Source organism: Neodiprion lecontei, chromosome 5, assembly GCF_021901455.1.
Source record: "Neodiprion lecontei isolate iyNeoLeco1 chromosome 5, iyNeoLeco1.1, whole genome shotgun sequence".
Taxonomy (NCBI): domain Eukaryota; kingdom Metazoa; phylum Arthropoda; class Insecta; order Hymenoptera; family Diprionidae; genus Neodiprion; species Neodiprion lecontei.
In genome coordinates this window covers 23761301-23778393 of record NC_060264.1, presented here as the reverse complement: position 1 = coordinate 23778393, position 17093 = coordinate 23761301, and the positions used below count along the sequence as shown (strand labels likewise).

Sequence of the window (17093 nt, the reverse complement as noted above, 5' to 3'; positions counted from 1 at the left end):
AGCGCGAGTGGCAAGCTTCAGAAGATATTAGATTGCCATGCATTATGCGATTGCGGGACACAACGGATAAAACCTACAAATATTCAAACTGATGTATCGAAACGTACGAGGTTGAAGTTAGCGGCCATGCATAAGTAAAACTCTAGGGACAAATAGGGTTTGGGGTCCAATGACGAAAACTCCTAATTGTACACATTTTTTACAATCACATAAATAGTGCTTAAGAATTACATTACAGTAGAGTTTTGGAGAGAGGTGTTGTAGAAATGGTCTGTTAATCACAAGACTGTAATGTGAGGAACCCCGAACAACGAACTGACCGTGACGACTCGGTAAAACATTTCCCTGCAATCTCCGTCGGACAGTGGCTATCTATTATGCAGCTTTTCCGACTTACTGCGGAGTGCTGAAACAATTGCAGCCTCCCTATAAACAAATTAACATCTTAACAAGAGATATATCGAGGGTTGAATTAATTGGATTTATCAGGGAATCAGATCGGCTAATTGGAATATTGAAGTTAGGCATCACGGATTGTACAATGGTCAATTTGTCGTTCGATATTCCGATCTTTTCTGAACGTTGTTCTCTTTGTGCTGAAGTATCGAGTGATTGCATCAGGGCAGCAGAGTAAACAGACGCAATGTAAACAGGTAGGTAAGTAGATACGTATAAGTTTCAGATGAGAATGATCCAGAAGCTTAATATTCGAATGTCACTAGCCAGTGGACCATCTCTTACGATAGTACGACTCGAATATCATTCAACGATAAAAAACTGATCGATAATTGATAAATGTAATGCCAAGAAAGAATGTATACGGTAGATAACGTAAACTAATCGTTGCTCAAGTGCAGGCATAGTGAGGAGGATCGCTAAGCGGTAACAGGTTACCCTTATCACTCCCTCCCCTGCAATAATATGCGCTTGTTGTCGATCTTCCCTATGCCGCCTGACGCCCAACATTGAACTCGGAGACCTCCACCGCGAGAGGAAGCAAGGAAATAACGGGACGAAGAAGGGTGACCCTCTTTCTATTGATCTAACCCCCTAAAAAATATGTCATCCTAAGAGTGACGCATTTCCTCGCGGAGCCTTCCCCCCGTTTAATAATTTCTATAGGTCTCTGCCCTTCCGCTCCGCTTGTCCAATTAACGTCCGCCAATCAGAGTGATCCCCATTCTAGAGGGCGGAGAACAACATCCACTCTGCGAGTTATTAATTCACAAGTTAAAAAAGGGGGATATCTGTACGTTATACGCGTTCATGTGCTTGTAAGTATGTACGCACCTATAGGTGTATAGTTATGGGTCCTCGTTGTACCGACAACCGGTAAAGGAAAAGGAAGTATGAATATTGGTGAGCTCGTTGGATTGACGTCAACGCGTCAATTGCGCCATACGCCTGGATCCCTATGCGCTGATTTATCAAATCAATTACCAATTTGTAGCATATAGGTACCTATACGCGTACCAGCTACATCTATCGCTTCACTGTACCAATGTTACTACAAAATCCGAAGGGATAAACAAGTTGATATCATCATTTAGTCATTGCAGCATTACGCCCGTACAATGCAATCTCTCAATAGAGCCGCTCACGGGCTGCGAGGGGAATACATTTCTCAGATTCTTGGTTCCCCCACTCTGACTACAAACGCTCGTTCTCGATCCTTTCAATAGTACCGGGCGAAAAAGTGTAACTTTCGTACTTTTTTCTTCCATTTACGTACATTTGAGGACAATGAATCTGAGATGGCTCATTTTTTACACCAGACTGTTATGTTGGCAACACAGAGAAACCTACAGCGCCACGGTCGGCCGAGCGCCAAACAAACTCAATCTCAATAAACGTAACATAAACCCATGACCGTCGAATCTAACCTAAGAATACCGCGGGGATAATGACTTGTTGGATTGACACGTATTCTAAGGTTAGATTCGACGGTCATGGGTTATGTTAGTTTATTGAGATTGGGTTTGTTTCGCGCTCGGCCGACCGTGGCGCTGTAGGTTTCTGTGTTGCCAACATAACCGCCTGGTGTGAAAAATTAGCCGTCCCAGATTCATTGTCCCCAAGTGTACGTACCACTGAATCACTGAAGGTATGTATGCATTTCAGCAGGGGCACTATTGAGAGGTTCTACTGTATAAGTTCTGCGGTATCAATACTACACCTCACGGGCCGCTGACTTATTCATACCCACTTCACATGTATACGTATACTATGCAACTAATGTGTGTAAAGTTGTTTCAATTGAATAAACCCGTAGTATTCCTTGCCCAACGAACCGTGTTGCTACAGATTTTCGATCTTGTAACGTCCCCGAAACGTCCAAAACGGCGCGTGGCATCGGCGACAAATTAAAGCGGGCGATCCATCGGCGTAGAAGCTCCAAGGGTTGGAAAGCGAAGGCTAAGTTATATGCCATATCCCGATTCAATCGCTTTCTGGCACGACCTTTCGTAAATAAAGTGCTTTATACCTACGGTTGCCTTCGCGAAAAACGTCCGATTGAGTAAAAATTGTGAAACTGTATTAAAAATATATTTTGGAACCTACAAGCTCGTTTACAAATATTTCCAAAATCGCTTGAATGTTCCGAATGACCAGTATAGAATATTTGTGAACACGATGCCAAACAAACCACTTACTTGACCGATTTGGTTGAAATTTGGAAGGAAAATTGTCTACATCGAGACAATGTCCAAGTAACTTTGTCAGACTTCTTTTCCCATTCGATTTGAAAATGGCAACCCTTCAAACTTTTGGAGATTTCGTAACTTCTACAATCTTCAAGTTACATAATTCGCTGAAGTACGAAATTCAGCTTTATGCCAATGCAATATGTTGTTCGTAATTTTTTCTGTAATTTCACTTTTTTCTCATCGTACAGTAAGTTCAGTGACGACGAAGAAAACTAGGTTCGGCAAAAGCTTGTATTTGCTTTTCGAATAATAGCAAATGAGAGGGGAATATATTGTGATTTATGTAAGAGAGGCGAACGTTAACTATGTACAAAGTAGAGTTTTATTCCATAATGGTCACATTTATTGAACTATTTCGACACTTCAGATGGGCCCAGCCGACCATTTTCAGAAAATGTGACTGTGACCTGATCGGCAAAGATGTTAACGAGACGCCATTCGGGGAGAAAGTGAAGATGATCACGGACCTTTCCTGAAGATGGTCGGCTGGGCCCGTCCGAGGTGTCGAAATAGTTCGATAAATATGATCATTGTCTAAGATAACTCTCCTTAATACTACATTCGTGGTCAAAAAAATTACTATGTTAACTATTTACGGCACGCGTGTCGTGTAGAATGACGTCGCAACGACCTGTGTGCATCTCTAATGTTAGCATATCGTAAATAAATCGACGTTCTCTTGGCATCCAGATTAGTTTTATAGTTCCTCCTGAATTAATACAACAGTTCATTTAATTTTCTCGAAATGCAGCATAAACTATTCAGCTATCTGTAATCAGAGATGTTTTTTTTTTTTTTCAAATAACCAGGTTTAAAAAAAATGGATACATGATGATGTTAAGCATAATATCAAAGTACGGTATGAAATAATGATGACAAAAATGGATAATAGAACTTGAAGACAAAGTTCAACAACAAAACTGAATAAGTCACAAAAAGAGAATATAAATAACCTTTCACTGAAATTCTCGCTGAGAAACAAAAAAAAAACATAGATAAGCAAAAAAAGGGACCAGATTTCACTACGTCGTTGTCGTTGTTGGTTCCAGATAACGCTAACAAGTGAAGATATTTGATAACCGTGCAAAGTCCACAAGGTTTAAGATAGTAATGTTAATCCCGAGAAAATATTTCAAGATATCACTATTCTGCGTCTTTTAAATGACTTTGAACGAGCCGAGTTCGCAAAAAGTTTGCGAAACAATGATTATTCGAAAATGCATTTTTAAATCAACGTTACGAACTTCAACCTGACGAAAACTTCATCATAGCCGCTGAATGGGTGAAAAATGAATGATTGATGCGAACCAATGTCATAAGACGTTGTTATAGTATTAGGAAGTCATATGCTATTCCCTAGGATCTGGGTAATGCAATCGCAAAAGGTTCCACAACGCGACTTAAGTGATTTCCAAAATTATACCCACTTTCATCTGCTAGTCATTCTCCAAACTATGATACATGTATTTTTTTTGAAATATCGGGCTTACGACGAGATATTGGTATTTGATAGTGAAATGCTGGTGCTTCGAACTCGGTTCTCTGGACCGAAGAGATCTTCGACGATATTAGTTTTGTTGACTTCGAACATAGTTCCGATTGATAGTTGTCCTTAATCAATTATCGAAATCTGTTTTTTTTACATTGCAAGCCTACGACGGTGAGATACCGTCGTTCAAAAGTGAGATGGTGATGCTGCTCTTTGGTTTCGTATTTCGGAAACGTTGCTAACGATAGTTGCGATATATAGTTATTCCCACATAAATATAATAATAGTATTGCCTATTAGATCCTATACATAATACAATACATTGATGTATTGTTGAGCGAGATACGTCTTTGTCATTCAAATGTCTCGTTGTTGTTAATTCAGATGCCAGTGTTCCGACAGAACTATTGACGTACCTTATCCAGATTATAAAACTCTTTACATCTCTGCTCTCCTGATATCAAATGATCAAATGCTGGTGACGTGTCACCAGTAACCTCTTTGAAATGCTGCATTTTGAGAAACTTAAACGAACTGTTTTATTAACCCGTGTGGAACTACAGAAGTAATCCGAGTGGCAATAATCCAACAGTTCAATAATGACATTCTAAGATTTGTTGTGCTAAATGTCAAAAACATGTTTTTCTTTTAATCATTTTTTCGATAGAGCATTTCTGCTTTAGAGCTGTAGAACTGATCAGATTAATGCTCTATCAAAGTCAAGTGATCGAATTTCCCTGAGATGCTGTCGGATATTGACGCGTAGTTGTCATATCATTTTTTTGTATAAGTGTGTTTTGCAAATTTCTAAGAAACTATTGCCGAAACTCATCGGTAAGTATAGAACTAACTAACCGTCCGCAAATGGAACTATGATTTATTTATGATAAGCAAAAATTTAAGACGCCAAGTTCACACATGTGTCGCGATGGCGGGTAAAGATATTGTTTGAACACAGAACACCCGAAGAAGTAGGTGCCTATCTCGTACTGTATATAAGGAACGCTGACATTGTAGTCTCATGAGAGGCGAGGCTACTTTCTCTGTCATGATAGCCTGCGGGGTTCTACCGCAGAGGTTAGACATATACCGAGGCGTATCAACCAAGTCCTCGCGTCTTTCGATCAACTCCATTGGCGGCGTCCAACCCAAACAATACATCAGAGAGTTACGCAGATGCGAAGCAACGACCGATCAAGATTCGATTTGTGCAGCGTAATGTAATATGCCTTCTCAGTCCGGTTTGTCGTCGTTATAGTCAACTGTCAGTCATTCTTTAGCACTTCATTAACAGAGGTGATGCGAAGATTGGGATGTAGGGGGGAGAGAGGGGGAGAGATTGTTCCTCTTCTTCTCTTCATAAATATGTTTATCTATCTTAGATCCTTCTATTGGGATCAGAGACTAGCACCGAAACGCATGATCGTCGTGGATGACGAACAAGCTTCTCCATCACGTACACACATTTTCTCTGCGAGATTGCTCGGTGCTGCAATTTCAACAAACATCGTTGGCAGCCATAAACTGGCAACGAAAAAATCAGGCTAGATGGAAAAGAAAAAATCCCAAGATCTGTGAAGAGGTATCACTGTGCGTGCGTCACAGCAAATGGAATACATATAAACCGTCTAATTGTAAAGTAAGCTACTAAGTTTTGTGGAGAGTCTTCACTTTATAATCTTAAGTATGAAGTAATGTTAGAAAATTATGTGAAAATGAATCACAGCACCATTCCGCGAGCAGGCAACCCAAGAGGAGCTAATGGGTTGCCTTATGGTGGTGTGATTCGTTTCCACATAACGTTTCTTGTTGTACACAATCTCCCGGTACGTTCATACACATGCGTGTGCCATAATTTTGCGCCGGGCATATCGAAAGTAATATCGTCTGGCAGTTTCGTTTCCAGCGTGCAAATGGAACTCCATATTAACGAGAGGAGGCAGGCAAATTAATGGAAAGTTACGTCCATTTGCCTATTCAATACTATGTTTGCTGGATAACTACAAACGCTAAAATATATTATACATGGCACACGATTTATGAACGAGCAGTAGTAACCTTTCTGTACTCGACGAACATGAAATTGCCCAACTCGAGAGATAACCGTTTGGAAGCAGCTTTTTATTTCACTCCCACCTGAAACGCTTGATGGATACAGTAAACAAGGAAACCTCACTAAGGGATATCACTTAAATCCAATTTAAAAAGATTACGCTAGGATTTTGAAATTTTCCGATATAAATAGCGTCGTTAACGTCGCTTCCAAGTAATGACGCAATAATGAAATTACCTTCCGAGTTGTTGCCACATAGCTGCATTCATTAATACGAACTTCACCCTGCAAGTATAATGTAGAGAATTAAATTATCTCTGCAAAATGCATCTACGTAAAGAAATATAATTCTCGAAATACTCTTTGAGGATCCATGCTTGCGGTATCAGAAAAATAGCAATAGTAAAAAAAATGATAATATTTCAAGGACGGTAGAAGAACTATTTCGATCAGTTCCAAAGAAGATTCTTGTTGCAGATTTTCTCCGCAGAACTGCGGTAGAAGGATGTACTAAATCTTAGCCGGATATCTCGCTAGCACATCAGAGGCAGTATGGCATAGCGGGGGGTACGATACCCGGTTCTTGGTTCTTGGCTCTTGGCTCTTGGCTCTTCGCTCTACGGTCAAGATCCAGGGCCGTATCCTCGTATATCCGCCGAGCGATGCGGGTAACAAGAGGAGTAGGAGAAAGAGAAATCTCTGCCGGAGGCGTCGAGCCTCAAAATCTCCCTTCTCGTCCCCAAAGCTACGCTCGCAACTCAGTCATGTTCTTTTTCTCTCACCGATGCCTTATCCATACATCCGAGTTTAAACTACGAGCGACTGGCCGTAGCTCTTTGCCTGCTTCAGCTATTCCAATCCGATCCTGGATCGAGTTGTAGCCGAGCTAGCGCGATGGTGTACGACACAATATAGTGTTGCACTGACTCCACCGGCGTTGGGGGGGACATGCATATGAGGAACCAACTATAGAAGAATTTCAGGTCTGTCTCAAGGTTGTAAAACGGTTGAACGGCGAATAGGTACAGACATTTTCTACGCGACTCTCGCTACGACAGATTTATCGAAAGTGATTGCAGTTAGTCTTACCATAAGCATATGCACGGGTTTAAACAATCGATTTTATCACAAATATTGTTGGTACCTACCGTTAAAATATGCCGGTAGACATCGATCGAGACTGCAACTGCAATGATCTATCCATCAACCTCAATATCCCAGATCATCACCAACGTAAACACCGTCGATCTAACACCTGAATATTTGGCTACTCGAATGTTGGTCGTTCGAAATTTTTACCAGTCGGATTTGCGGCCATTCAGTGTAATGGTCTATCTAAGCTTTAACCCACACCCTCTGAACAGCCAACTAACACACTTAACGGAGCTATTGTGAACTACGAATGTGATCAGGTTGTGACTAATGTGCGATTTCTATTATTCATTCGGCCAGTTGTTCTGTTAATAACTAATTGTACATAAAGGGTGTAAATTTTGAACGGTGCAAATAGCTAATCGCAGACTGCACTGGTCGAATGAACTTTAGTTATCAACAAGGGACGTATTCGCAAGTAAGTTTGCTAAGAAGTAAAAAATTATTTTCAAACCCCTCCGTGACTTCAGAACGAGCTGCCTGTGGCTTCTTTGAAATTTGGTCAAAGACCCTGCGATACCGATGACGTTTCGGGTGTTTTTTTTTTTTCTTTCTTTCCTTCCTCTTCAATTTATAATCTGTTATTCTGAAAAGAGCCCCAACAACTATGACCGTTGTTAGGAATTATTTTATCCGATAAGCAGACAGGTATGCGATTACACGAGGCAGCCCCACTAGTGCCAGCCCTGTCCTGGACCAGAGTATTGATCCGCCAGAGCGTACAGTAGTGCGCCAGAGTCAGTGGCTCGATGAGAAGAAGAAAATCCTACAGTAAAGCACAGCCACATGATTAGTAGCACTTTTATTATTTATTCGTCTGAATTTTGATGGTGTCGCAAGTCGATAATAAAATAAACAAAAGGGTTGTTTGTTGTTTGGGCTGATGAAGAGGGCACGACGGTTGTAACTTAGATACGTACGTATTGCACTAAGGAAGTGTACGGAACTCATTTCGGTTTATTTAACTTTAATTTCTTTCTGCTTACTCAACAATTAATATTCTTTCTGAAAAAGACACTCTCCGTGCCAGAAATGCCAAACGACCCTTTTGTTTGATTTATTATTGACTTATGCCGCCCAGAAAGTTGGATAAATTTAATCCAAATAAGGTCAAGGTGCTAACCACACCGTGAATTTATTGTAAGCGTAAAAGTTCCGATAAAACGCGATAAAAAAAAAACCCCATAGACATTCGTTTTTCAAGAACTGACAACCTGCCCATAGGTGAGTACCTAGTTGTAGGTATATGTAGTGCCAAGCGAACGCGAGTTAGTGACGAATTACGAGCAAATTAGAGAGATATAAGAAAGCTCACGCGGTCGTATGAAGTATTATATGAATACTATACATGTTACAATCCGTGTAACCAACACGATGAAAGTCTAAGGAAGCGGGATATTTTTTCTTTCAAGTACAACCCCGGTAAACGATGTTTAACATGGGTAATAATGACAAAAAATTTCAAAGTAGCGTTAAAAGTTAACGAGCGAGTCTGCAGGCAGAGATGTAAAATAATAGTAACAACGAGAAAGTCCATCCAGCTGGACAAGTTAAAATTTATATGGCTCAAAATATTGCTTACTGAACTTAACGCTTGTAACCCTGTTACAATTTTAAGGAATTTAAAAAAAGGACTTGTAACAAGCTACAGCTCGTTACACATCATCTTGTCAGTTTATCTTTCCAATCTGTGGGTATTATTAGGATGCTCGTTATTTGGGGCGTAAGCAAATTTTTATCGGGCAGCCTCCAATTGATATCAAATCACCAAAAATAAAGAGTTAATTAATCTTTATAAGTCACAGAATTGAATTTTCACCAATATCTAGTTACTTGATCATTTTTCGAAATTGTATCAACTAGGTAGTTACACTACCATCTCGTTGGTCTTACGGTGTTGATACGTTGAAAAATCAATAGACTTGTGTACACGGTAAATGGGAATGGAACAAACAGTGTAAGCTTACAATTAGAGTGTATGCGAGTACCATACTTGCGTATTATATGTATATACAGCGCTATACGAGGATACATATTATGAACACTTATTTTCAGCAAAAACGAAAGTATAGATATGGAGAAAGAGAAGAAAAGAACGAAGAGAGCAGTTCAACAGCGAGTATGAAACCAAGAAAAAGAGGGCATGTTAGCTTAATGAAAGGCGAACCGACTGTGAAAATTGCATTTGTTTATGCGTACTTTGTCGGCTAAGGCATCCCATATAGGTATGTTTGTATTATTATTGCTCATACGGGATAAAATACTTAGGTATGCCTGCAGGTAACAGGTGGTGAGTATCTTATACGAATACGCAAATTGATAGGATCCTGACTCCGTCGAGTATGTCGCATGTTTTAAACGTTGTTCAAAGTTGACGCTTGTTTTCAAACAACCATGAGCTAAAACCAAATGTAAAACTAAAATATGGAAAAAAATCAAGTAAACGACAAGAACACAGTTAAATTTGGACGATCCCTTAGGTAACAGGTCAGCACATTATTGTATTGTCTACTCTGGTCACGTCTAAATGAGTACCTATAACTATTAACTACTGCATTGCACCCTGTTTCTGATTCGGTCACATCTCAACGTACGTGGCACAGTGCATACAGATAGTTTGCAGGTATGCGCATTAGCGTCTCCTTCATTTCAATTCGGAATAAGGGTAAAACGTAAACGCTCAGTCATGCGATTGATTGATTCGATCGAGCCCTAGTAACGTCCGTAAAGGTATAGAGGGTGTTTGTGAGTAAACACCGCAGTATGTTGGGTTGCCTACCACTGAGGGGAAGAAATATCGGTAATACAGACGTGCCGAGTTATCGATAAGTATCGCGTTTAAAGTACTCGCGGGTGAATTGGAACTACTCGTGTTGCAAAATTGTGTGGATTTGGCCAAGCAGTTGTTTCACTGTTTATAACTCATGCTAAAGCGTTCAGTGATCACGTTCCGAAGTCACGTTGAAGTGATCACATAATTTGACTTTACTAAATTCGTTATGACTCGGTGAGTCTCTTTTACCGATAACTGTTCCCCTCGGTGATAGGCAACTCAACATACTGCGGCGTTTGCTCGAAAACACACTGTATATATCTGATACAAAATGTACCTGGATCACTGAATGAGGCTGATTCAGCTACTGACGCTTACAATTCCCCATTAAAAAAAAAACGACTTTGATGTATCGTAACAAGTATACAATTTCCCGATCATTTTCAACGATGATTGCCGCTCGTAGCATAAATTGACGTTAATCTTAGATTACAGAGAGACGTCGCATTTGAAGCGGAGAAAAAAAAATTTGTATCTCAAGGAATTATTTCATAAGAAGAAAAGAATAACTGGGGGTTTAATAACACATGCTACGTGTGTATAATACATAAGAAAAAAAAAAAAAACACTTTCAACTGACGATGAATGAAAAATATATTGGCTTGAAATTGCTTGATTTCACATGTAATGCCCCGTATACAATATATTACTCGATCCACTGATTCATAAAATGGAGCAAGTGCCGTTGTCTCGTTACCGTTCCTCGCATCATCTTCCACACCAATCAGTAAAACTCTACACTCTGTTACGCGAGGTCCGGGTGTTCCGAGTAAAAAAGATTCACGCGTGCCGAGTTGAAACGAGGCGTCTGGTGGATGGCAAAATATAATTTTTCACCGACAATTATGGATACGATATACGTGGGGTACCTAGTTATAGACGGGGATGAGGGCATACGTATGTATATTTAACGTATAGATAGATCGATAATTATAGGTACTACCGTGCATGGACAGGTATAAGATGCGGTAGGCAGTCTGTAGGGTGCTCATGCGCGGCACAGCACAATAGTCTGGCCAACGCCTCCCTGCATCATTGAGCGTTCCTTGCCACGGCAACGAACCAGAGCTCGCGCAGACCCTGTAATTACAAGGGACCGGTTCGGTTCCCCTGGCAGTTAACCCGCGTACACGTACCTACGTACGTACGTACGTTCGTTCGTTCGTTCGTTCGTGCATAATTGCTGGAGCCAACAAGGCCCAAAGCACGGCACCGCGTTTCGCCAGTACGCCTCCGAATACTTAGCTCCATAACCATCAGGAAACATGGATAAAAGGCTGCACGCACTGATCGTCAATCGATAGATTGCCCATTGGTGAGCGTACTCGAAGGTCGCCGCTCTCAAGAATTGAACTCTGGTGATTCATATGCCCGCCGGTTATTTCACAATTAAGCAATTTTAATCATTGAGAGTTGTCGGGTGGCTCGCGCTAACTCTGCAGTGACGTCAGAATTCCGTATGGGAAACCGGTAAGAAACTGGTTCGGCGTCTGGACAACCTACGTAGGTGCACACAGCTGGTACGTTTTAATACAGCCGTGAAGTATAGTACGAGTACGAAGCGGCTACTTCGAGATTTGACGATCATCGTGAGATCACCGGGCTCATCGCGAACTTGAATGATTTTCACCTTTGACCGGGACCATTGAATCTGTGCTTAATCTTGATAATCATGATTCCCTGTTTATCAGGTTGCGCAGTATGTTACTACCAGTACAGTAATTAAGTACACACAACATGGCAAATAAAGTGGTAAATTATCTGCCAGACGGAGAACCTAACCTACCTGAATTATAGATTTTAGCGCACACCCTTGAAACCTGCAACCATTGTCGCGGCGGACAAGCCCATATCCAACTTCAGTATTGTACCATGTAAAGATGCTGCAGTACACCGAATATTACATGTATGAACCTGCACACGGTAACCCGAAAAAGTTCTTATATGGTTTCAAGTGACCTGCTTCTAATCCTAGCCTTGCTCCTTCAGGTACCAATTATCTTCAAGATCTTCTTTAGCGTGACGCAGAGTGCGGTTAAAAGCAAACGATCCTGCCTCAGACCATGCACCATGACTCCCTGTGGCCTGTAGTACATACTCATCGAATACGCCGTAATTATGTAACATCAACGACCCATTAGCTTCCAATTAGTACCACCGTAAAAATACTTATTAATAGTGTAACTTTACTGGCCATAACAGGTTGCGCCATAGGCGATGAAAAGCGATGATACGCCGAAACGTGAAAACGAAATGAATGATAATAACAGAAAAATCTCAAACTCGTGAATACTCAATCTTCCATATTCACAGGTTACATAGATATCCCTGATTCAAACGATTTACCACATACCGTGACAAACGCGGAGAAAGTGAAAGAGTAGATTTTACTGAATACTGCGGGAAAAAAGGGGGATGGATACATCAGGTTTCGTAGTAAAATATACTTTGTAAAATGCCGAATTTACCATAGAAACGGTAAAAACCACTACATTTATGGTTAAAAAAAATATATAGTTAACATGGGTATTTTTTGACGAAAAGACCTTGATGTATCCCTTTTTTCCTACAGTTTAGAGTAAAATATGCACTTCATCATCTCTCCGTGAGAGGGTCCACTTGCTGAAGTAGTGCAAACGCTTTGCTACCGAGGAGCACCGCACGTGCGAAAAAAAAAACGTTCAAAAGTCAGCAAGATTGAGTAAGATTAATTTCAAGAACGTTGGACGAGGTATCTCGTACCTCATAGGTATCTATCTACCATATTCATCCGTTGTACGTACACCTACGCGGCTCGCATATATTGCCAGCGGCTAGACACGATTGGTTTCGGCGAACTTGCTTAGGTGGAGTGAGGTTATATCGCTAGAGTTCTCTTCCTTCCTCCATCCTTCCCCCCTGCCCCCTCATCCCTCTCGCCATCCCACCCTCTCTCTCTCTCTCTCTCTCTCTCTCTGTATCTCTCTCGTTCCCTGTCGAATCACCGCATAACGCACACACAGAAGAGATTTACAGTCGGCCAACCGACCGGTTTTCAACCCAGCACTCATGCGTTCTCGTTGTTGTTCCACACAGCAATTTACGTATAGTTCCCCCGTTTACATTTTGCAAGGTTTTTCACTCTATAAAGAATACATCAATTCCCAACTATATACGTTTCAACATTCTTGTCCCTCTAACATCTATGTAGTTAGGGTATGAATTGAATCTATCTATATTTACCCATTCTGTAAATATGATATCCAACGCATTAAACGCTTATAATTTAATGTCCGGTGTCAAATTCGAGGCTACTTCTCATCTCCCTTCCGGCCTCGTCCCCTCTCCGAACAATACGCCACGCATGCAGACAACTATACTTGCATAACGCGAAACAATAAGAAGAAACTGCACACGTCGTGAGAAAAAATGAACTCGGCCTACAGAAAAAGAAGCAAAAATTTCACTTGCCCGCGGTACGGTTTTCTTCCCATCTCGTATTTGGTACCTACATGTTACCGCAGTGATGACGATAGTCATAAAGAAGAAGGAAAAGACTTCTCCTTTTACATGGAAAGGAGGGCTCCGGAACAGATCGTAATCACGGTGACTTCAGGTTCCTTAGAAAAAGATGAAAGTGCAAAAGGACAAAGAATGAGGAATCAGAAAGAGCGCGTCCATAACTTAGAGACATTCGCGATTGACAATGCGCGTGGCAGCAGCGGACAGATACTCGGTACCATTATGTAAAATTTCCGTAAAGCAGTGGCGGACATTTACATGTATGCTTGATGTGCAATATAAGATTTATATACAGCATGATTGAAGGACGAACGGAAAATCACGGTATTCGTTTGCACAATTTTATTCATTGGTGATATTTACACATGGGTGAAGATAATTTTAATACGTGATAGATACAATTCGTCGTAACGACAATATAGATACGACACGTCCGCAATGTCAATACGAAGAAAAACGAATTATGTACACGAGAAAACAATACGAGCAGGACAGTAGCATGTATGTAGTGGATATCAGTGTTTATCTGTGTTCCTGGATAACGTGAGAATTTCAAGAAATACAATGGTGAAAGAATGAAATTATTATTTTTCAACATTCCGGATGTGTATCAATTTGGTGAGAACCCGACGATATGCGAAATGAGTACCCAGATGAGAATCGAATACCATCCACGAGAAATGGATTCATTTTTTCCTCAAACTGCTGCCCTCCGTTATACCAACATGCTCTCGTCCTAGCGGTTTAGTTATTATACCCTTTAACTATCAGATACATAGATCGATATCTGGTGAGCCATAAAAGGGACCCAATGGAGAACGGCTGCGTGGCTTAACATGTACGACGATTTCTTAATCTTGTACGTACTACGTATAAACGTAGGTAGCTGAAGTAGAAAGGCGATTACTATAAATCCGTACTATACGATACGCCTAATATTTCCTGTAGGTATTGTCTACGAGATCGGTGATACCTGATCGATTTCTTCAACACAGCGTAGATAAAGGATGCGTTCATATTATCCCCTGAGAATTACCTACTTCAAATCAGCTTCTCAACACACCGATTGTGATTGTGAATCGCTCTTGGTGGTCGCTGATTAATCTTACGAAATAACGCGTAAGCTGAACAAAAAGACATCAGACGAACGAAAAGTACAGATTGGGGCTAAATGAGTTTGAATCCAAATACGATTGACCAATTTTCGCGATTTAACGATCGATACGAAGGAATCACAAAATGCGAATACCAAGTTTTCACTTTCGCTGTGGGCATCCACGGTGCAAAATTTCTCTTGTTACAATTATGCGACCCACATGGCGAATTCTTCGATGTTATCTGGGATAGTCTTTCAATGTACACACGGGGACAATGAATCTGAGACGGCTAATTTTTTACACTAGACAGTTACGTTGGCAACACAGATAAACCTACAGCGCCACAGTCGGCTGAGCGCGAAACTAAATCAATCTCAATAAACTAACATAACCCATGACCGTCGAATCTAACCTTAGAATACGTGTCAATCCAACAAGTAATTATCCCGGCGGTATTCTAAGGTTAGATTCGACGGTCATGGGTTATGTTACGTTTATTGAGATTGAGTTAGTTTCGCGCTCGGCCGACCGTGGCGCTGCAGGTTTCTCTGTGTTGCCAACATAAGTGTCTAGTGTAAAAAAATAACTGTCTCAGATTCATTGTCCTCAAGTATTCCTATGCCTATAATATCAGTAGTTATATCAGATAGTAATTCTTGAGACTGGTCAGTGTCATTGTATCCTATAGGTACGGTATATCATCGGTGTACCAATATACAGCTTGCTCGAATACACAGAAAACTGTTCGCAAATTACGTAAAGTGAAATTCGCCCCGGAGGTATGTGTACAACTGCACACCAACAGACAGGTTTACTAGTATATGTATAATACGTGCCACGAACGATTATCTCTTCCTACGGCTTTTGTAGACGTTACATCCAACCGAGTTTTACCTTTTACAACTTTTCCCGCATACCTTTTCCCACCGGCTAGGTACAACTCGTTATGCCTATTATACAAGCCCCGCGGTTGCCGTTCATTATACACACACGGTTAAAATGCGTATTATATACCAATCCGCCGCGGTGTACTAATATCACCTCCTCGTGTGTGCCCGAGTTAAATAAGCCCACGCATGTATGAGTATCAAGTATACATGGGCTATAACTATATTGCTGCCCAGCAATATAATGAAAGCCAACGTAATTGTTATGTGTTTATAAGATATCAGATCGCGTAGCTCTCAAAGTTATAAACACTCTCTCGTATTCCGCGTACACGTGTCGGTGCGGTAATATATATTAATTAGGGTGTGCCAGAAAGAAATTCTTTTTCTTTTTTTTTTTCGAATCTCCCACATTAAAAATATCAAACTGGTTTCGTGAAATAAGAAGCCTCGATTGAAAGAAGACACAGAAAAAGTGCGAAATGGTGTTTCACTCGACTATAGGCATTAACACTGATGAGGCACCTTTTAAACTTGATTATCAGCACCCCCCTTTCGGTAATTGAAATATTACGTGACATTCAGCTGTTTTAGCATGTGGTATAATAAGTAAAGAATAAAAAAATGTTGGTAATAATTAAGCTATTAACATTTACTTCCGTTTTTTTTTTTCCCACCGCGGATATGTACGTATTTGTGGATAATAATGACCCTCGTGAAAGATAGCATCAGGCGATCAATGCTAACAGGTGCCTCATCGCCAATATTGCGATGAGTCACCTGATGCTGGCTTCAAATTTTCGAAACCCCCTTTAGCGAAAAGAATGTTCACACGAAAATACTTAATTCCACGTTGTGGTAGCCAAGAAAAGTACCAATTATTTTGTCACAAAATCTTTAGTAATACCAATTTTGCTATAAAAATGTACCCAACGATTTCATTACGCACTTTTAAAAGTGAACTTCATTGTGAGATAATTGAGTTATAGAATGAACATGTTTTTCGCAACATAAACACAATCGCCTTATCAATGACCCGAAATTCATCGACAAATATGAAAATGAATGATAAATACAAGAATAAATCAACGAACAACAGTATTTATTTATTTCACAACGGCTTTTTAGCACCAAAGTAAACAATACTAGTAACGGAGGAACAAGATTAAAAAAAAAATTACTATCGTTTTATTGTGACTAGACTAATGGAAGGAACAGAGCGAACTAGAATATATTTGAAAACTCCGGATTTTCACTTTAAAACGCCACAAAATTTTTTATATTACCTTAAAAACTGACTCCTGTACGTCCGTTTAAGTGAAGCTCTGCAGAAAACGATTGGCAAAATGGTAATCAGGTTTGTAGGCGAACGG

General features: G+C 40.5%; 1 protein-coding gene across 8 annotated transcripts in view; it reads right to left on the bottom strand.

Annotated features, from left to right (window-relative positions):
- The window catches only part of LOC107221721 (protein shank), a 67572-nt gene that overhangs the window by 27768 nt on the left and 22711 nt on the right, over nucleotides 1-17093 (bottom strand). The window lies entirely within an intron of this gene.